This window comes from Phodopus roborovskii, unplaced genomic scaffold (genome assembly GCF_943737965.1).
Source record: "Phodopus roborovskii unplaced genomic scaffold, PHOROB, whole genome shotgun sequence".
Lineage (NCBI taxonomy): Eukaryota > Metazoa > Chordata > Mammalia > Rodentia > Cricetidae > Phodopus > Phodopus roborovskii.
In genome coordinates, this window is record NW_026126558.1 from 23,829,933 (window position 1) to 23,853,644 (window position 23,712).

Genomic DNA, 23,712 nt, shown 5'->3' on the forward strand with positions numbered 1-23,712 from the left:
CCAGCTGAGGCCTCTTTCTTTAGCAGAGCCCCTGCTTTGGGGGTCAAGGTTCTTGCCGGCAGGAACTCAGAGTGGACCTGCAGAGATAGGTGGATCTCTGGGCGGATAGCCCGGGTCTCCAGCAAAGGACTGGAGGTGGGGTCAGAGACCAAGCAGGTGGAAATTACAGGTGGTCCCGCGTGGATAGGCAGGTCTCCTTTGTTCAGAGTTGCTCCGAGAAGTCTCCAAAGTAGGGTCGAGTCTAAAGTTTTATATCTAAATTCTCTTTTATTATAACTAAGGAAAACTATTATTATACCTATCTAGTCTTCAACTCCATTAAAGATCCCAGAAGGATTTAATATTACCTGAGTAAACAGAAAGTGCACTATAAGCAACTTCCAAATCTCTACAAATGACAGAGATTCCTGGACAGTCACCCATAGTTCTTCTGTAACATTGGGGCATCCATCTTTGGTCCAGAGTGTCTGGCAGATTTCTCAACAAAGCAGGAACTTTGAAGGACTATCTCACCTATTTTAGCAAAATTTGTCAGTCATTTTCTTCTGTGTCCTGCAGAAGATAGCAGATTCTTTCATGAAGTAGAAACCCTGAAGGGCTATCCCATCTTTTTTTTGGCAAGTTCAGCAGTCACTTTTCTGTGTACCAGCATGTCCAATTTATACAATAGACAAGAGTAGAGAGAGAAAAACAGAAAGAGAGAGAGAGAGAGAGAGAGAGAGAGAGAGAGAGAGAGAGAGAGAGTAAAAGAGGGAGCCATTATAGGTTTGAAGAGAAAACAACCTAGTGAAATGTCCAGAGACCTACAAGACTGACCCCAAGTAACAATTCGAGCAATAGGGGAAAGGCCCTTCCCTGATAATGAGATCGATGACTAACTTATCCACCATCATAGAGCTCTCATCTAGTAGCTGATGGAAACAGAAGCAGACACCCACAACTAAACACTGAGTCAAACTGGAATCCAGATGCAGAGAAGGAGGATAAGACCAGGCTACAGAAACACATAGAGACAGCTTACCTGAACAAGGAGGAGTTAATGGGTCACCAGACTGATAGCTGGGAATCTAGCATTGGACCCACTCAGACCCCTGAACATGGGTCTCAGTTATAAGGCCTGGGCAGTCTAAGGGACCTCTGATAGTAAAACCAGGATGTATCTGTGGTGCACAAAAGGACTTTGGGAGCACATTCCCCATGGAGGGATACTCCCTTAACCTAGAGGCAGAAGGGAGGGCCTAGTCCCGACTCAAATGACTTGACAGATTTAGATGACCTCTCCTGGAAGGCATCATCCTACATGTGGAGTGGGGGTGGGTGGGAGGGGAGGGTGGTCGGGGGACATGGGAAGGTGGGGGAGAGGGAAAGAGGGAGGGAGGGAAAGGGAACTGGGATCGATATGTAAAAAAAAAAAAGTATCAATGCCTTCAATCAGCAGGAAGTAGTCTAACAAACTATGCCCAAATTTCCAAAAATTTGTTAATGAATGTTTGTTTTCATTTAAAGGGGTTTGATTATAAATGGTTAATGCATATTCACACTTCTCAGAGAGCCTTTATGGAGTAAAGTTTGTCTAGCATTTTGAGTAAGGAATGACAAATAGAGTGTCATACATGTTGATAAATGGACAATAATGATTAGTTATGGTATCATGAATGTAGGAATACATGCTGGCTTCTAAATAGGCTGTGAGAACCTCAGGCTAACCTTAACTTAATGAAGTCCACATACTTTTCCTCACATTGGGTATTATATACCCTTGTTTTTGCCATGAGCCCCTTTTAGCTCCTGAATCTTCTGGGACACAGTCTTGGTCCAGAACTATTGTCTTCGGGCCTTCAGGGCACTGCCCACAGCAGGCTGGGATGTCCAGTCAAAGGTACTGTTTATTTTGGTCTAACACTGGCCAGTAGGGTAGACTGTTATTGTTTGGGTTTCTGTGGATATGCCAAAGATCAGGGAAAGATGATCACTTTCATTCTAAGGCCTGATCTTGTAGTTGGGTCAGGGCAGTGGATTAAGCAGACTAGGGGACAGATGAGGTAGATATCCCCATTTAGGGTTACAGGTGTGACCCACTAGTTTGAACTCAATGTGGGATAAGGCTACTTGGCCTGTTTTGTGCCTCCTTCTCAGAGGCAAGATCTAAAGAACATTACCACAGTACTGTGATCCATCCACAGCTATGTGAGATGACAGTAGCCAATACCTACAAAATGTCTATCTCTTGGGTATAGAGGACTCTAATGAGTTCTGTAGTAGGATATATGTATGCTCATGAGATACCCAATCACAAATGAATCCCTAGATGGAGATACAACCCTTGGGAGCTTGAGGGAAGAGCATCTTCTTACTCATATAGTGAGAAGTTGGCTCAGTACTTCATCATTCTCCTGCTCAGCAGTTTCTCTTTTACAGCGAAGTTAACTGCAGATGAGAGGGCAAGTAGAATGGAGATCAAGCCAATTAATGAACTTGCCTAACTCATGCTTTCCTCACCATGCTAGCTGTAGCCTAAAATTGAATTCTAGTCTTCATTCCCTTCCCCTTTATAACTCAGCATCCAAGGTCCATTTAGTTCCCTAAGTAAATGCACCAAGGCTTAATCCTGAGCCAGTGAATCCTCATTTCCTCTAGCACAAGCTAAGCTAAGAAAGATCCAGACCCAGAGTAGGTTTGCTGTGAGATAGTACATACTTGATCCTGTTTTCCCAGACCCTTGAATTCCTAACATGGACCCAAAGTCAGGCATCATTCAGGGACAAACTTGGTTCTTCATTCTTTTCATGAAAAACAAGAGAGACTCACTTTTGATACCCCAGAAGAAGGATCCAAAGATAAGGAAAACCTCATCGCTATGGCTTTAAATCCTTGAGAAAGTTGGGCCGATGCTGAAACTCATAGAAGTAGACAGGGGCATGGGAACCTGAGGGCAAGAGCACATTGTGACATCAGCACAGCTTGTCTCATACAGTCCTGACCCACATTTGGTGACAAGATAAGTTGGTCTCAAGTTATCTGGAATCACAACAGTTAAGTGTGGAGTCCCAGCCTGGAGCACTGGCTGTGGGAAAGCCCATTGTTAAAAATGACCCTGACCTCCCCAGGGGACTACTTTGCACAAGTCAGAATATCACTCAGCAGTTTCCAGATAAGACATCATTCTTCTTCACTCAATATAAGGATTAACTAGATAAAGGCTCTCAGTTTTCTGGAACCAGAGATCTTATTTAGACACAGGTCAGGCCTGGGCACTACAGAGCTCACCTGGAACCCACAACTCTGAGTGTCCCCACTTGGACTCATTACTGGTATACTCACGCTGAGTATGTGCTACTTGGAGTTCAGGGATCACAAACATGAAGTCTCCCATCATCTCTGTGAACTGTATTTGGAGGGTCTGTGGGTTCTCAGTGTCCCCCATGTACTCTTCCATTAGCAGGTCGCTACACTCAGGAGAAAGCATCTATTCCAAGGGGATTGGGAAGAACGAGGTTAGCTAAGTATTATGATAGCTAGGCAACAGCCTTAGAGGGGATGCATAAGGTTTGGTATAGGGAGAAAGTTCTGAGTGACCCCAAGCAGCCAAACTCTCTCTCTCTCTCTCTCTCTCTCTCTCTCTCTCTCTCTCTCTCTCTCTCTCTCTCTCTCTCTCTCTCTCTCTCTCTCTCTCTCTCTCTCTCACACACACACACACACACACGCATGCACGCACTAAGCAGGATATTGAGAGGTCTTCTCTATGGGGGCAGTTCTCAAAGTTTCTCATCAACAGTTCTGCTGTTGTGCTCTTAAGCATATCCTGCAGGGTCCTTCTGGTTATTTTCTTTAATGTCTGAGAAGAGTTGAAGATCTGGGATGTGGAGAATATTTTGAGTTTGAAGTGGGCTGGATTTGGATCAAGAAATCTGAGTTACCATTACCAACTATATAAGACTCCAGACATATAGGAGATTAGAACTGGGCCTTACCAGTGGGAGAATCCAGCCATACTCATTATTGTTGACACAAATGATACTCAGGACAGGCTGAAAATCAGCAGAGGCCAACAGTTCTCAAGGATACCTGGGTAGGAACTCCCCATCCACTACAGCAAGGAGTATCCTGAAGGCCTAAAGGACATGCAGAGACAGGAGTGAAGATTTATCATCTATCTATCTCTATATCTATCTATCTATCTATCTATCTATCTATCTATCTATCTATCTATCCTGATGGCCATTGAGTGTTCTTCACCATTTATCTATTTTATTATCTGTCTCAAGATGGTCATCCCCATCACACCTCTCCTATCTTACCCCTGAAGAGACCCTACACTTAAATTAGATTATATAGGAGTTTATTTTCTACCCAGGACTAACAGGATGCCAAGCCATGCAGAAAAGGTAGTTTGTCCAGAATAGTGAGGACTTGTCACACACCCTGTTGTCTCCCATCTTGCCAGCCACACAATTCTGCCAATCTTGTTAATTGCTAGAATTTCTACTTCACTCTTGCCTTGAAGGCAGTGCACCAGGGCCTCTGAGTTTGAAGTTGCACATCAAGACAGATTTGACACCATCTGTAATGGGAGCAGGTGTGAGTTGCCTTATTCTCCTTGGCAGGGAGCAGTATCTTAGCATTTCCAAGTGGGTACCAGTGTCCTTAAATATAGCATCATATTTTGTGGTTTTGCATGGATTACAGTATGGTGTAAAACTGCTCCCATTTTCCTATTGTTTAGAGCTGAGAAAGGGAGCATTATATCTGCATGGATTTGTGTTTTTTTTTTTTGTGTATGTTAATGTGTGTATGTGTTCCTACGTGACAATGTGTATTGTGTACCACATTATGAAAGTCAGAAGACAACCTTGGATATTATTTGTCACCTTCTTCCTTGTTGTTTGCTGCTGCCTACACAAGCATCGTTGACCTTTATAGTACTACCATCTCTGCTACTCATCTCACCATAGTACTACCACATCTAGCATTATGTGTTTTCTGAGGATATGAATTCAGGTCCTCACACTGGCAAAGTATGCTCTCTCACTGACTGAATCATCTCTCCAAACTATGCACACTTGTTTTTGCCTAAGATGGAAACTCTTGGGAGCAGCTTTTCTAGCCACATAATATATTTAGTATGCATAAAATAGAGGGAAGTAGATTCTAATCCTTGAACCTCTTAGAATTATTGGAAAGAAACTATTTTCCATGGTCCTTGTTTCCCTATTGAACAGAGTACCAGAGTACTAGAGGCTCAGGGATAAGGCAGAAAGCTAGGGCTGGAGTGATGGACAACACTTACCATGAAGACCATCTCAGATGTGTTAGAGATAAGCCGAGGCAGTAGGGCCACCCCACTCTGCATGATGTCCCTGTGGAAGAGTCTTTGGGACATGGGGGAACACAACATGGGAAGACACACTTATGCCACCTACAGACTCGCCAAAAATGGTGACCTGGTAACGGTTACCTCCAAAGTGGGTGATATTCTGCTGGACCCAGCGTAGGGCAGCCACTTGGTCTAAGAAGCCCCAGTTCCCTCTGGCATGCTGGTCTCCAGTACCGAGAAGTGGAAGGAATGTGGATCAAAGGACTGCCTATGATCTTTTCAGCTGCCATTTCGCAGACCAGCCCTAGGCTCACCTGAAGAAGTCTAAGATACCCAGATGGTACTGGATAGTGACCACCACCACATCCTCAATGGCTACTAGCATGGATCCATCATACCAGCAAGCCATCCCTATAATCACTGCACCACCACGGATCCATACCATCACCTAGAAAAATCAAGAGAGATGCGAGGAGGCTTCTATCTAGCACAAGCTAGAACTCAGGGTTATTTTGTCCTTTCTAATATTCCTAGGAAAGAAATCTCTACCCCCCCACCCAGTTGACCATGGCCCAACTCTCACAGGCAGGTTAGAGTCTTTATGGGCATGAGCTGGTGTGTAGATGCTGAAATACAGGCAGTCCTCAGACACAGAGATGGGAAGCATAACCATCTTTATCCTCTTCAGACCCTCCAAATTCATTATATCGTTTCTGTAGACACCTTGAGACAATAGTAGATGCTGATCCCAAGAGATATTCAGTGATCAAAACCTAGTTATATCAGAAGACACACCTATAAGTCTCACCAGCATTGAGGCTTAAACATGAGCTGAATAAGCATGGCATCAATGGACACACTGAAGTGGATAGGTGAAGACCATGAGGCATCCACCCTACTCAAGGAGCTACAGGCAACTAAGGAATGCTCAGAGTGGGAGAAAAAGTCTTCTCTAGGGAAGAGCACACCTATAGGTTATCCAGTACTAAGTGGCCAGCTGCATTACATATATATATATATATATATATATATATATATATATATATATTAAGCAGGTTATAGTTAGGAATGTATAAGCATATATGCATGTACCACAATCAATGAAAAAGAACATAAACTTGAAAAAGAGCAAGGAAGGCTGTATGGAAGGGCTTGGAGGGAGGAAAAGAAAGGGAGGAATGATGTAATTATATTATAATCTTGAAAAGAAAAGCAGGCCATTAATCTGGATTTCTTTCCGTTCACCTTCAATAATTGCTTCCTCATGATGTCCCTCTAACACACGATCTCTTTCCACAATCCCTTCCTTTCAAGGTAAAATCCACTGGGTCTATGAAGGCTTGGAGGAATCCAGATTTCTAGGGAGGTCTCGGGTTGAGTGCAGAAACCATTAATGAGATTGGAGAGTTGAGACTTCTTAGATTCTCTATGGAAATGATCAACTGCTTGTAGTGACATTCACCCATCTTGATGTACTGTTTAATATTTGTTGTGGTGATTGGTTTTGATTGTAGATTCACCTGGGAAAAGTCTTGAGGAAGGGTTGTCTAGACCAAGTTGGCTAGTGGGGATTTACCTTGATTGCATCACTTGAAGCGGGGACACTTGTTTATTGTAGGTGGGACTGTTCCCAGCCAGGGGTTTCTGAACTGTATGTAAGCTGAGCATCAGCAGGCATACATGTGTTCTTCCCAATTACGTGATGTGTCCAGCTTTCCTCACGTTACCTCTCCTAAAGGGGCTTGCCCCCATGACAGTTATAGCCAGGAACTGTGACCTGTTGTAAAACCTTCCTCCCCTAAGTTGCTTTTGTCAGGTTATTTTTATTGTAGCAACAGGAAATAAAGTAGGGCACTTTGATATTTGGGTGCTGTGTCTACAATGTTACTGTGGGAATGAATGAACAATGCTGTCCCATAAAGAGTAAGAACTCCTTAGTCCCATGTCCAGACTCTCCGGGAACCTCTTTCCCCTACATATTCTCCAATGTAAGCTTATATACTTGTTTCTTATGGGTTCCCACATTGGCTGTGCAAGGTAGGGTTGCCAAGTATTTCTGCCCTCCTGAAGGACTTGTAGTGCATGATACCAGACTCAGGGCTCTTGTTCCTTTTAATATAAACATAGTGAACTTTGTTCACAGACCTCTCCACTGTTAGAGTGTCCACTTGGTGCAATCTGACTCTGGGACCAGTTTGGATATCTTTCTCATTGTTGTACCAGGAGCTAACTCCCTACATGTGCTTAGTTCTGACCCAGAAGCCTGGCAAAATTGTTGTTATATTCTAACCCTTAACATATACATCAGAAAAATGGAAAGGAGATGCCATCAGCACATGCAGGGAACTGCTATGTAGTTGAGATGGAGGAAACACTTGAGCATGGCCCATAGCTGAGAGCAACTCTTCACCTCAGGGCCAGACATCCTCTGGGTCTGGAACTTACATAGCTAGTTGCAAAGTCCCATCCCTCACACCACTCCATGGTACAGGGGCTTCAGGGGGTGCAAAACACAGTGATCCTACAGGTGGGTTGGCAAAGGGAATTCCCAGGAAGTTGTGGGCTCCAACTTTGGTGTCCTTCATATGGACAAGGCTGCCTCTGATTTTGCCTGTGTGTATGTTTCTGTTGGGGTTGGTCTTTTATGAATCCTGACCTGTGCATCAGGGTTAGTTTTGTGCGATCAGTTCTCATAGATTGTGGGAGCTCCCACCTCACTGTTACCAGAGCACACAGGAAGGGAACCCAGAACCTCCTAGGTCAGCTGTGGGGTGTGATTATAGGATCTTCTCTATTCCACAGGGCCAGGAACCATCCCCATTTCCATTTTGAATGATGTAGAGAACTTCTATGGCCAAAGAGGTCACACACTCACAGCCATTTGGTAGAATGAGGTATTAATGTTATTATCAAAAGCTAGGAATAGCATAGCCACACATGGAGGTGGGAAATTACCCTTCTGTTCTCCTGAATTCAGCTCCTCAGAGCTCCTCACACTGGCCTGGCTCCTCAGTATGAAGTAACCTTAGACATCTCTGCCCCTCTGTGTGTTAAGGGCTCAGTCAGAGGGTTTTGGTGGAGGCATTGAGTGGCACAGACTCCCATAATTTCACCCGTCATCTCTATGAGCTTCTCTCTCCCTGGTGTCTTCCTCCTGCAAGCTCAGCCTCTGTACTGAACTGGACAGCTCTGATTAAGGTCCCTATTGTACTTAGGTAGTCTCATCCTGCACATGGAGGAGGATAAGCAGTAGCCATAGGCTACAGCATTCAGCCAGTCAGGAAGTCTGTCTAGCGGCATGATCATCTCCCAGATCTGAAACTGTTCTGTTTCAGACTGACAGTGTCTCTACAACCCAAAGCAGAATATATATGCTGCCCAGGCAGGACCAAAAAGAATGTGGGTGGGGAAAGACATGGGGTGGGGCAAAGTTTTTACTTTCTGACAACTAAAGGCACAAGTGACAGGAGTCGATGACCAACAGTCAGGACAAATACACTCCTGCAGTTCCTGCTTTGTCCTTCTGAATGATATAGTATAGCTTCTGCAGTTCTGGGCTATCTGGAGCCCTGTTCTCAAACCTAGGTTCACTATGACCACTCACTGGCCAGTTGTCAGTGCTGTTGTGGAGGTCAGGGTACAGAGCGCTGTACCAGGAGAAGCCTGGAGGACTTCCCTGAGTAGGTAAACACCAAAGATGCCACACATGGAGAGGAGTACAATGGCAGGAGCTCAGAATGTGGCCGTTATAGTGATTATAGGATAGGATTGGTCCCTCCACATAGAGCATGGCTGTTTCATACTGTGTTTCTTCTAGTGGCCAGCTCTTTGCAGGTCAACGTCATAGTCCTTTATGCACTTGGGAAACTTTAAAATGTTTTTCTTATTTGTTTATTCATTTAATAAAAACTTACTGCATGTGTATGTAGGTGTGTGGGTACTCACATGTCATGGCACACATGGGAGGATTATGAGGCAACTTCTGGGAGTCAGTTCTCTCTTTCCACCATGTAGGAATGGGGGATCCAACTCAGGGTTTCAGGCTTTGTTGGAAGTCTCTTTACCTACTTAGGCATCTTACCACCCATTCCCTCACAACAGCATTTCATGAGGCATTGATATCTCCAACACGGAGGACAGTCTGGGTTTCAGAGCCTGTGAAAAAGCTAGAGACACAGGTCTATAATTGGGAGTTCCAGGATCATAGAGAACCCAGGTGAGATGGATCAGTGAGTACAGGATGAGGAGTTCACACCTAGTTCAGTTTGATTTTCTGGGAAGGAAGTGGTGTGATGATCAAAGTCAGACAGCCTTTAGTACACTCCAAGAATGACCTTGGCTCTAACTTTCCAGCCCCTAACCATCTAGGGACCCACAGCCCAGCACAGCTGGTTTTCCTTCTTGGTTCCTTTGACTTCTCTGGCTTCTGTGACATAAAACAGTCATGGCTTCTCCTGCCTTCTCCAATGTGCAAGGCCTGCCTGTGATTCAACATTGTGCTCACAATGCATTCTTTTTTGTTTGTTTTTTAAATTTTTTCTTATTTTACATATCGATCCCAGTTCTTCCATCCCTCCCTCCCTCTATCTCTCCCTCCTTCCTTCCCTCCCTCCCTTCCTCCTTCCCTACCTCTCTCCCTCCCTCCACAATGCACTCTTGAGCAATCTGTGGTCCCAGCCCTTCCTGCCAGGTGCTTCTCCTGCTCCAGTCACATAACCAAATGAAATGCTGGGAGAACCCACGGGCAAATTCAATACAAATTGTCACCTTTTAAAAATGGCATGAAGTGACACTAATGGTATAAGTGACAGCCTAGGGTAAGAATGAAAATGTAACTTCAGGAGATGAAATAGTAATAGTGTCACAAGAATCCAGGAGATCTCATTTCTACTCCATGGTAAGAAGGACAAACCTTAGCAGACAGGAACACAAACAGACAGACATACACAACTTCCCCCACAGACCTCCATATATCCCCCCCACATACACACACTAACACATTTTATACACTCTTTCAGCCTTGAGGGACTAATGAATATATCCAGACCCATTTATTATTTTAAGAAGTTGTAACACTCACCCCTTGGGCAAGACATAGATGAATGAGTTGATTAACTTGAATGCTAATCATAGGTATCATCTAAGTTGCTTCATATGTTGAAACCCATTGTGAAAGTAAGAGTTGGGGCTTTAGGAGGTTGTCATAATGAGAATCATTGTTCATCTTGAGAACACAAGGTAAAATATTTAGTCCAGAGAGCTAGGCTTTGTTACCCACCAATTCTACTGGCATCTTGACTCTGGATTTCTTTGTATCTAAAGCCGAACATATTTCATATGTTTATAAATTACATAGTGTAACACACACACACACACCTTCATTCATGTATGGAATATATGTTATTAAGATGCAGTGTTCCTGTTACCAAATGGGCTATTCTTTTTTGCACTTTTCTATTGATTAAATTTTTTCATTTATTTTATATCCTGTCTGCAGTTTCCCTTCCTTTATGTCCAAATAGGCTACTTTTGAAATAAAAAGATATGCAAGTTATGCAGTCTTCCTGTCTTTGCCTTCCTTGTAGCTGAGTCATAGCTATCTTCCACAGCACCTAGTAGGAGCCTATGGTGATTTTTACATATTACATATCAATCCCAGTTCCCTCTTCCTCCCTCCCTCCCATGTCCCCTGATCACCCTCCCATCCCATTCCCCATACCCACTCCACAGGGAGGATGCTTTCCAGGAGGAATCAACAAAATCTGTCAAGTCATTTGGAGTAGGGACCAGGTCCTTTCTCCTGCCTCTTGGTTAAGAGAGTATTCCTCCATGGGGAATGTGTTCCCAAAGTCCTTTTGTGCACCAGGGATACATCCTGGTTCCATTGTCAGAGGTCCCTTAGGCTGCCCAGGTCTTCTGAGACCCACATTCTGGGGGGTCTGAGTTGATCCAATGCTGGTTTTCTAGATATCATCAGTTTTGGGGTCCATGAGTTCCCCATTGTTCAGGTCAGCTGTCTCTGTGGGTCTCTGTAGCCTGATCTTGTCCCCATTTTTTCATCATTCCTCCCTCTCTGACACCAGGAGTTCAGCTTTGTGTTCAGCTGTGGGTGTCTGCTTTTGTTCCCATCAGATACTAGATGAGGGCTCTATAAGTTAGCTATCAATGTCATCAGGGAAGGGCATCCAAGGTAGCCCTTCCACTGTTGCTCAGAATTTAAGGAGTGTGCATATGTTATGAAAGGGGATATACTAGAATACTTTATATGATAGGGATCTGGCACTCTAACAGTGACTTCATGTAGTCTGTAGACCCTAAGTTCTGCTCAGGTCCTGAATCCCAAATTCTCAGCAGATCCCATCTGGCACTGAAGACCAGTAAGACTCCTAAGAGTTGCTAGTCTTCATCTCACATTGATGGCTGAAGACAACAGCAGCAGCAGCAGCAGCAGCAGCAGCAGCAGAGATGAACACACTGAAAAAGGTAGGTTGGCTAGAAACATTGCTTTTTTTTTATACCTTCTTATATCTAGGACACAGTCAAAAGATGCCATGTACTATGGAGGAAGTTCTCTTCCCATCAGGCAATGACTACTTCCTGGAAATGCCCTCTAAGACCCATCAGTGGTGTGTCTCTTAGTTAACACCAGATGGTATCAAGTTGACCACCAAGATTAAGCATCACAAAGGCTCACGGTTATTAGAGCTGAGAGTAATACAATTTTATTGGCCAGTGTAAATGTGAGAAAACATAGACCTCACTGAGAGGTGTACATGGAAATTTGACACCCACTCACAGTGTGGACACCATATCTAATACCAAAGCAGCTGCTTTATTTGAGAGGTTCTGGGCCTTGGAGAAGAGGAGAAAAAGACAGGAAGAAGATGAGATGATGAAGGGAGGGAAGGGCACAGGTCCAGTGGTGTACAGAGAAAAGCTGATATCCACTAGGCTCACACATGCACATTGTCATGGGTGCACTGAGGTGTGAAACAAATCAGGGCCCAGGCAGGATTAAAACAAGAATAAAGTGGGGTTCTTCAGAAGTGCTGTAAATAGACTGATCAAGAATGAACTCATGGGTGTATGAAAAACATAGTGCAGTCTCTTTAGAGTATGTGAGGGCGGCAGAGGCTCACTCCCTTTGACTCAGTACACCCCAAATCAAACATAACATGCTATAGCTCCATGTGGTTGTCCTCAGCCTCCTTTTCTAGGGCAGGCAGGGTCTTAGTCCAGCAGGCTTTCAGAGCATGACCCACAACTGGTTGGATGTCTAACTGCAGGCATTGTGCATCTTGGCCAAACAAAGACTGATTCCTATTGATCCAGAATCCCAGCAGAGTAATTTTGCATCTTACTGAGCCCAAGCCTCACTTCCTGATTTGGGCGGATAGTGAGTACAGCATTCTAGGGGTATAGAGGCTTGGAGGTGCAAGTGTCCTGACATAAAGAGTTCCTACCAGTGTCTGCTCAGTATGTGGTGAAGTCATCTGGACTGTTTGTCTTTTCTTCTAAAGGTAGGCTTTTAGAGACACAATAACATGTTGCCTACCATGGGAGATAGATGAATGAGCTCTTGCATTGTAGAGGAGGCTCCCATGTGATGAAGAACAAACCCATGCATGTTGATGAGGTCACCACAGACAAGGGGAGGCCTGTTGGGAATTCCTTAACCAGGGAGGTGGGTGGGTGTCTTAAAGCAGTTTCCTGCCAGCCTGGTCTCAGAGCTGTGTCAGTTCCAAAATAACACACAGTGACTTCATTAGTTATAAAGCTGTTGGCCAGTTACTAGTATTTCTTATTGCTAGCTCTGTATTAAATATTAACCCATAATCACTAATATATGTATTTCTACATGGCCTTATCTTACTGAGAATGCCAGACACCCATCCTCTTTTCCTAGATCACATTGAGACTCCACTATGTTTCCCAGAATCCTCCACCTCTCCTAGTCCCACCTATCTTACTTTCCTATTGGCCAATAGTGCTTTCTTCATTAACCAATAAGGGAAACATATTTACAGAATGACATCTCCTATCATCTCTTCTTTTTGTCTAAATAAGAAGGCTTTAACTTTAACATAGTAAAATACATAACAAAACAGTTATCAAATTAGAACTATAGTTAGTAAAATTTAGTTCATTAACATTTAGTAAGATTTAAAGAAACTATTCCATCATCTATCCTATCTTTGTGAATCTAAAAATCTTACATGTAACTTATTTTTAATCCTATGGAAAACTATAGCTATAACTATCTGTCTTCAACTCCATCAAAGACCACAGAAGGATAATATGTAACTCTAGAAATGACAGAGACATCTTGCTACCTGGACATTATCCAAAGTTCTTCTGTAAATTGGCGCATCCACCTTCGGCCCATAGGCCATAGTGTATCTGGCAGTATCCTCAGCAAAGCAGGAAACTTTAAACTGTCCACCTGTACTGTTAGTTTGTCAGTCACTTTTCTCTGTGTCCTGCAGAATGTCTGGTAGACTCTTCCTTGAAGTAGAACTCCTGTAATACTGTTCATCTTGTTTCAGCAGTCACCTTCCTGTGGGTCCTGCCTGTCTACTTTATAAAGCACATAGTTAAATCGTCTAGACAAGAGCTTGTCTTATCCAAATGGCTAGTCTTGCCATATTTTGGAAATAAACTCTGTAATGTCTTTTGTTGATGTCCATCTTCCCTTCTGATGCAGTTGGTGTTGCCAGGATCAGTTGTACCTCACTGTCAAGAAAAACTCTAAACCATTTCAAATGCCATATTCTGTAGGTTTTTGAAAGGTTTGAAGAACGCCTATCTATTTGAAATATATTTCTATATATTTAGAAATCCTAACCAACCTAACCATAAGCTTTGAATATCATAGGCAACTATCTACAGTCTGTACTTAATTATACATTTTTAAATAAGTGATACAAACACAATACAATACCTACATAAGAGGAGAAATATATTTATCACAAAATTGACCTTAAATTTGTATCAATAAATGAAAATCCATTCCAAAACAAAGTATTCACTTCTATACCATAATCCTCTTTTTACATTTAAAAAGAGATAGCTTGTGATCCTTAACCATTTATAACCAACCCCATTTAGAGGAAAACAAACATTTATAGAAAATATTTGGGAATTTGGGCATCATTCTTTACAAACTGCTTTATTCTGGTTGAGAACTCTGTAATACAATGGGAATCCTTAGAAGATGAAGAAATCTTTGCTGTAGTTGCCAAGGCTGCCTTGTCCCAGATGTTTTGAATGTTGGATCACCTGGGACACTGCTTCAGGGGGTCTTGATTGATCAAACCATGTTAGTCTGGAAGGAATTCATAGCTTTTTATTTTCTTTGGAAACAAAAATAGAAATTCTTTTACCCAGTAACCTGTACTTAGACTTAGATTTTGAAGTCAAAGCATATTTAAAATATGTAAGTTGGCTGCTCCACTGATCTGGTTGAGCATTGGGCCAGAGTGCAGGCCCAACAACCCCTTTACCTCCATGGAAATTCCTGGGTCTGCTCTGAGCATACTGGACTCGCCTATCCACAGAGGACCACCCTGAGTCCCAGCCTGCCTGATCTTTGAACCCCATTGCCTGGCCTCTACCTGAGGAGAGCTCCTAGAGAGCTTGGATCATCCAGAGTTACAGGCATCAAACTCCTGACTCACCTACACCCATCAGGAGAGTAGGGTACAGAGAGACTCCAACTGCACACACTGGAAAAAGTAATGGGAAGACTGCAATGCAAGAGAACACCCAAAAATAAAAAATAAGCATGACACCATTGACTCTACACCAACTTGACCTGAACACACCAAAGCAGATGAAGCAGAAGAGAAAAACTTAAAAAAAATAGCTTCATAAAAATGATAAAGGCCCTCAAAGATGACATAAGAAAATCCCTTAAAGAAATAGAATAAAAAACAACAAAAATTGTAAGAAATAGAGGAAAAGACCAAGCAAAAACTTCAAGAAATGAAAAATCTCTTAAAGAAAGTAAGGAAAGCCAAAAACAAAACAAACAAACGAACAAACAAAACCATAATCAAACAGATGAAGGAAACACTTCAAACAGTTCAAGACTTGAAAACTAAAATAGAGACAATAAAGAAAACACAAACCGAGGGAATGCTGGAAATAGAAAAACTGGGTAAATGATCAGAATCTACAGATGCAAGAATAGTCAACAGAATATAAGATATGGAAGAGAGAATCTAGGTGTTAAAGATAAACTAGAGGAAATAGATTCATAGACCAAAGGAAATCTTAAATTGAACAAATCCTTAGCACAAAATGTCCAGGACAATGTGGGACACAGTGAAAAGGCCAAACCAAGGAATAATAGGCATAGAAGAAGGTGAAGAAACTCAGCTCCAAGGGGCAGAAAACATATTCAACAAAATCATTGAAGAATACTTTCCCAATCTGAAGACGGACATGCCTATGAAGTACAAGGAGCATACCAAACACCAAATAGACTGGACCAAAGAAAAAAAGACCCCTCACCACATATTAATCGAATCACCTAACATATAGAACAAAGAAAGAATATTAAGAGCAATGAAGAAAAAAGGTCAGGTAATATTTAAGGCAGACCTATCAACTGAACTCTCTATGGAAGATCTCAAGGCCATAAGGTCCTGGATAGATGTTCTACAAATACTTAGAGTCCACGGATGCCAGCCCAGACTATTATACCCAGTAAAACTCTCAATCACTACAGACAAAGAAAACAAGATATTCAATGACAAAGCCAGATTGTCACAATGCATATCCACAAATCCAGCCCTACAGAAAGTTCTGGAAGGAAAACTCCAACCCAAGGAAGTTAACTACACTCACAAAGACATAGGCAATAGATAATCCCACTTCATGTAAACACAAAAGATGGTAAATATACTCACAATACCACCACCACCACCACCAAATCTAAAACAAAGAAGAATTAACAATCAATGGTCCTTACTCACCCTCAACATTAATGGTCTTAACTCATCTATAAAAGGACACAGGCTAACAGAATGGATACGAAGACAGAATCCATCTTTCTGCTGCATACAAAAACACATCTAAGCTTCAAAGACAGACATTACCTCAGGATAAAGGGTTGGGAAAAGATCTTCCAATCAAATGGATGCAAAAAGCAAGCAGGTGTAGCAGTCCTAATATCTAACAAGTTAGACTTCAAACCAAAATCAATCAAACGAGAATAAGAAGGTAATTTCGTATTCATCACAGGAGAAATCCATCAGCACAAAGTCTCAATTCTAAACATCTATGCCCCAAATACAAAGACACCCACATTCATAAAAGAAACACTACTAAAACTCAAAGCATGACCCCCCTCCCCCGGAACTCCCTGGGTTGGCCCTGGATCCCCCTGCTCCTGTTCCCATCCAGAGCACTCTTGGTGCTCTGATACACCCCACACCCTCCCACCAAGAGCCTGCCCGCCCCTACCCTGTGCCCTACCCTGCCCACTGTCCTGCCCCTCTGGCTCAGCATTGGGACAGAGGGTGGAGCCAACAGTCCACACAAATTCAGGGAACTTACTAGAGTGGCTCTGAACACAGGAGACCTGCCTATCCACACGGGACTACCCATAATTTCCACCTGCTTGGTCTCCTACCCCCACTACCAGTCCTCTGCTGGAGTCCCAGGCCCCACCCAGAGATCTGCCTATCTATGCAGGACCACTCTGAGTTCCTGCCAGCATCTTCTACTGGATCCTGATCGCTGACCCCATCCCTGGGCTCCTGCCTGTGGAGAGACCTCCTAGAGAGCTTGGACCACACAGAGCTAAAGATATTGAACCTCTGACCCACATAATCCCACCGGGGAAGTACCATAGATAGAGGGAGAGACCCCAACAACACCTACTGGAAAAAGCTAAGGGAAGACTGCAACACAGAAAAACACCTAACAACAGAAAGACAAGTATGACACCACCAGAATCTAGGGAATCTACTCCAACTAGAATGGAACACAACAACAAAGCAGATGAAGCAGAAGGGAACAACTTAAAAATTACCATCATAAAAATGATAGAGGCCCTCAGAGAAGATGTGAGAAAATCCCTTAAAGAAATGGAAGAAAAAACAAACAAAAAAGTGGAAGAAATGAAATTACTTAAGGAAAGTAAAGAAAGTACAGAAAGCCAAGAAAAAACAATTAAGCAGGTGAAGGAAATGGTTCAAGACTTGAAAACTGAAACAGAGAAAATAAAGGCAACACAAACAAAAGGAATGCTGGAAATAGAAAAACTGGGCAAAAGATCGGGAACTACAGAAGCAAGCATAACCTGGACATAAATCCAGGAGCACAGACACTGAGATCAACAATTAATAAATGGGACCTCTTTAAACTTTGAAGCTTCTGTAAGGCAAAGGATACAGTGGATAAGACCAAATGGCAGCCCACAGACTGGTAAAAGATTTTCACTAATCCTACATCTGACAAAGGGCTGATCTCCAAAATATACAAAGAACTCAAGAAAATAGTCAACAAAACACCAAATAACCCTTAAGAAATTGCTCAACATCCTTAGCTATCGGGGAAATGCAAATCAAAACAACATAGAGATACCATCTTACTCCTGCCAGAATGGCTAAAATCAAAAACACCAATGACAAGTCATGCTGGAGAGGATGTAGAGAAAGGGAACACTCCTCCACTGCTGGTGGGAGTGCAAACTCATACAGCCATTTTGGAGATCAGTATGGTGGTTCCTCAGGAAATGGGAATTGGTTTACCATAGTACCTGGCAATCCCCCTCTTAGGCATATACCCATATGATCCACATCCATGCAACAAAGACATCTGTTCACCTATGTTCATAGCAGCATTATTTGTAATACCAAGAACCTGGAAGCAACCTAGATGCCCCTCAATTGAAGAATGGTTAATGAAGATGTGGCACATCTACACAATGGAATACTACTCTGCAGAAAAAAATAATGGTATCTTGAAATTCGCAGGCAAGTGGATGGCACTTGATGAAACCATCCTGGATGAGGTAACCCAGTCACAAAAATAGGAACACAGTATGTACTCACTCATATATGGATTTTAGACCTAGATCAAAGGATCACCAGCCTATAATTCACACCACCAGAGGAACTAGGATACAAGGTGTATTCTAAGAGATTCATATAAAGTCCTTCACAGAACTGGTAAGGGACAAGTCCCCCAGAGCTCAGGGGAAGTGGGGGGCAGTGAATGGAGAGAGAAGTAGGAGAAAATGAGGGGGAGGAAAGGAAAACATGTGCGACCAGGAAGATTTAGCCTGGTTAGGAATAGAAGACAGGAAAGACTGAGAGAGAGAGAGAGAGAGAGAGAGAGAGAGAGAGAGAGAGAGAGAGAGAGAGAGAGAGAGAGAACATACAAGAGGGAGCCAATATTGGTTTGAAGATAAAATTGAACACAAAGAAAGGTCGAGAGAACTACAAGACTGCTCCCAACTAACAATCTCAGCTTCCGTGGAAAGGCTATCATAAATGCCCTTCCCGGAGAGTGAGATCAACAACTAACTTCTCCTTGGAGCCCTCAACTAATGCCTGTTGAAAATAGGAGCAAACACCCATACATAAACACTGAGTCAAACTAGAACCCAGAAGCAGATGGAGAGGACAAGACCAGGCAGCAGAAACACATAGAGATAGCTTACCTGAACAAGGAGGAGCTAACGGGTCACCAGACTGATAGCTGGGAAGCCAGCATGGGACTGACTCAGGCCCCCCCTGAATATGGGTCTCAGCCAGAAGGACTGAGCAGTCTAAGGGACCTCAGACAGTGGAGCCAGGATGCTCCCTGGAGCACAAAAGACTTAGTGAACACATCCTCCATTGAGGGATAATTGCCTTAATCTAGAGACAGGAGAGAAGCCCTAGTCCTTATTTCATATGTCCTGTCAGACGTACATGACCCCTACTGGATGACATTCCATGGAATTGGTGTGGGGAGATGGGAGGGTGGTTAGAGTGCATGTGAGAGGGCAGAAAGGGTAAAAGGGAGGGAAGGAGGGAGGGAGGAAAGGAGGGAGAGAGGTTAGGAGGGAGGGAGGCAGAGGGAACTGGCATCAACATGTAAAATAATAAATTAAATTAAAAAAAATGCTTTGACTCCAAAATTTAAGTTCAAGGACAAGTTACTGGGGAAAAGGATTTCTATTTTTGTTCCCACAGAAAATGAAAAGCTGAGGATTCCTTCCAGACTAATGTGGTTTGTTCAAGCCAGACCATCTGAAACAGAGTACCAGGTGATCTTACATTCAAAACAGCTGGACAAAGCAGCCTGACAGACTACAGCCAGGATTTCTGAATCTTCTTAGAATCTCCCTTGACAGCGCCCCTCATCAGCAGGAAATAGTTTGGAAAGAACAATGCCCAAATTCCCAAATATTGTCTATAAATGTTTGTTTTCATTTAAATGGACTTGGTTATATAAAATAAAAAAAAGTGGTGTACAGAACTGAATAGAGAATGCTCAATTCGGGAATCCAAAATGGCTGAAAGATACTTAAGAAAGTACTCAACAGCCTTAGCCATCAGAGAAATGCAAATCAAAACAACTTTGAGATTCCATCTTACTCCTACCAAATGGCTAAAATTAGAAACACCAATGACAACTTATGCTGGAGAGGATGTGGAGAAAGGGGAACACTCCTCCACTGTTGGTGGAAGTGCCAACTTGTACAGCCATTTTGGAGATCAGTATGGAGGTTATCAGGAAAATGGGAATCAGTCTACCACAGGACCAGGCAATCCCCCTCTTAGGCATATACCCAAAGGATCCACAGCTATGCAACAAAGACATGTGTTCAACTATGTTCATAGCAGCATTATTTGTAATGGCAAGAACCTGGAAGCAATCTAGATGCCCTCAGCTGAAGAATGGATAAAGATGATGTTGTACATTCACACAATGGAATACAACTATCAGAAAAAACAATGGAATCTTGAAATTTCCAGGCAAATGGATAAAACTTGAATAAATCATCATGAGTGAGGTACCTAGTCATAGAAAGAGGAAACTGGTATGTACTCATTCATATATGGATGTAACGAGTACGTTTTTTTCGCCTGTCGCTGCCCGGTCTTGTCCTGCCGCTGTGCCAGCCCCAAATAACACACAGAGACTCTGTATTTGATACAATACTGTTGGCCCAGTTACTTGTTTCTTATCGGCTAGCTCTGCCTTTAATTATTAACCCATTTCTGCTGATCTATGTATTTTCACATGGCCTTCTCTTACCGGGGAGGCGGCTGGCATCCAGCTCTCTCCAGACTCTCCATCTTGACTCCTCCTTCCTACTTCCTATTTCCTCCTTGTCTCCTAGTCCCTCCTATCTTCCTTTCCTATTGGCCAACAGTGCTAAGAAACCTATACAGAATGACATCTCCCATCATATGGATTTTAGAATAGAGCAAAAGATCACCAGCCTATAATTCACACTGTCAGAGAACCTAGGATACAAGAAGGATCCTTAGATTCATACAAGGTTCCTCATAGAAGAGGAAAGGAACAAGATCCTTTTAGCATATTGGGCGTGGGGGGGGGAAGAGAAGCGGAGGAGAGGAGAGTATGTGGAGTATGTGGGACTATGAAGATTGAGTCAGGGGAAGAATAGACAAGAGCAAAGAAAAATCCATATATGAGTGAGTACATACCATGTTCCTCTTTTTGTGACTGGGTTACCTCATTCAGGATGGTTTCTTCAAGTTCCATCCACTTGCCTGAGAATTTCAAGGTTCCATTATTTTTTTTTTTTTTTTTTTGGCAGAGTAGTATTGGATCACCAGCCTGTAATTCACACCACCAGAGGAACTAGGATACAAGGTGTATTCTAAGAAATTCATATAAAGTCACTCACAGAAGGAGGAAGGGACAAGTCCCCCACAGCATATGGGAAGTGGGGCGGCAGTGAAATGCCCTTCCCAGATAATGAGATTGATGACTAACTTCTCTGCTATCAAAGAGCCCTCATCTAGTAGCTGACAGAAACAGAAGCAGACACCCACAGCTAAACACTGAGCCAAACTCCTGGGCTTCTGTTGCAGAGAGGGAGGAGTGATAAGAAAATTGGGGGGCCAGACCAGGCTACAGAAACCCACAGAGACAGCTGACCTGAACAAAGGGAGCTCATGGACCTCCAGCATGATACCTGGGAAACTAGCATTGGACCGACTCAGACACCCTTAACATGGGCAGGCTAAGGGACCTCTGACATGGAACTAGGATGTTTTCCTGGTGCAGGAAAGGACTTTGGGGTCACATTCCCCATGCAGGGATACCCCCTTAGCCTAGAGGCAGGAGGGAGGGCCTAGTCTCTCCTTCACAGATTTGACAGATTTTGTTGATACCTGCAGGAAGATATAATCCTCCCTGTAGAGTGGTGGTGGTGGTGGGGGGAATGGGAGGAAGAAAGAGAGGGAGAAGGGACTGGGATTGATATGTAAAATAAGAAAAAAATAGGAAAAAAAATGAAAACATAAAAGGGGTCTGGTGAGATGGCTCAGCTGTTAAAGGCTAGGCTCACAACCAAAAAGTGAAAAAAAGAAATTGAAAAAACATGTAAGTTGTGTTAATTTAGCAGCATTGATTACAAGTGTATTTTAGCAGTTGTTCTTCTTTCCTAGCAATTGAGAAATTCAAAGACAACACAATAGCATATAGTATACAGACTCTTTGTGTACTTTACATCTTTACATGGCTTTTTTATTGCTCTATTTCTTTTACATCTATTTTTTTTTTCACTTTTTGAGAAAGGGTTTTTCTCTGTAACTTTTGACTGTCCTGGAATTTACTCTGTATACCATAAATCATAGAGATTTGCTTGCCTCTGCCTCTGGAGTTCAGGGATTAAAGGTCTTTGCCACCACACCCAGCTACTCTCTTTTTTTAAAACCACTTTATCCGGTTTCTTTTTCTCTCCCAAGCCTGTGTATATTTTAAAACACACTGTAAACCTTTATAGGTTTTTCTTTATCTTAATATGTCTTTACTGTAGATCTTTATCTTTTTCTGGCCCCAAGTCTTTTATCTGCTAAACAGCAATATTGCTTTCCAATATGGCAGGGGTGTGTTTGTTTACTGCCAGCAGTGAGAGCTGTGCTTGCCTCCTGGTCTATGCTGCCATCAAGCAGCATGCTGCCTGCTTGGAGATGTGGTCACTGTCACAGGATTCAATTGTTAGCAGGGCTTCTTAAAAGTGCCTTGGATTTTTTCTGCTTATGTCATGTCAGGAAACCCCCCTTAAAGGAACCGGGCCAATCTCTGCTTGTCTCTAGCAAAACAGAGCCTGTCTAAGAAAAATGCTGCTACCAAGAAGCCTTGCTTGTCTCTGTTCTTTTCTTTTCTTCCTTCCTTCCTTCCTTCCTTCCTTCCTTCCTTCCTTCCTTCCTTCCTCCCTCCCTCCCTCCCTCCCTCCCTCCCTCCCTCTCTCCCTCTCTCTCTCTTTCTTTCTTTTCTTTTCTTTCCTAAAATTCCTCTTTAAGGTTTTGTCAAGTTTTAAGTGGAAGTTCTTAGTACCTACGCTGTAGGCGCTATTTTGTTACGGGCAGTTTCCAGCCAGCCTGGTCCCAGAGCTGTGTCAGTCCCAAAATAACACACAGAGACTCTATTAGTTATAAAGCTTTTGGCCGGTTACTAGTGTTTCTTATTGGCTAAGTCTGTCTTAAATATTAACCCATAATCACTAATATATTTATTTCTACATTGTCTTATCTTAGTGAGAACACCAGACTCTGGTCCTCTCTTCCTGAAATAACATCTAGACTCCACTACCTTTCCCAGGATCCTCCACCTCTCCTAGTCCCACCTATCTTACTTTCCTATTGGCGAACAGTACTTTATTCATTAACCAATAAGGGAAACGTATTTACAGAATGACATCTCCCATCATGGGTGTCCACTCCTACATATCATGTCATAAAAAGTTGGTTCAGTACATCCTCATCTTCTCCAGCAGCTCCTCCTCAATGAGGTAAACTGAAGACAGGAGAAGGACATGGGTCCTGATCCTGGCCACACCTGCAGCTGCCACCTCATGCTCCATACATGCCATCCCTGCTTCCTGACCCTGGGCCCTGCCTATGTTCAGTTCCTCTCCACCTGCCAGGATCTAGGCCTACCACTTCCCCTTTCTGCTAATGCAAGCTAAATAAGAATCTGGTTACGATAACCTGATGGATGTTTATTTGGGGAGAAATCACTTACACATATAACCACCGCAGGTTCCAATTCCAAGGATGCCACTAGATGCTCTTTGTCTCTAACCAGGAAGTAAGAGGGTGTGCTAGGGTCCTGGACCCAAGACCTCATCCCCCAGGTCATGCCCACACCCTATACCCCAATGGGATTGGACAGTACAGCACATGTGGGCAGTTGGA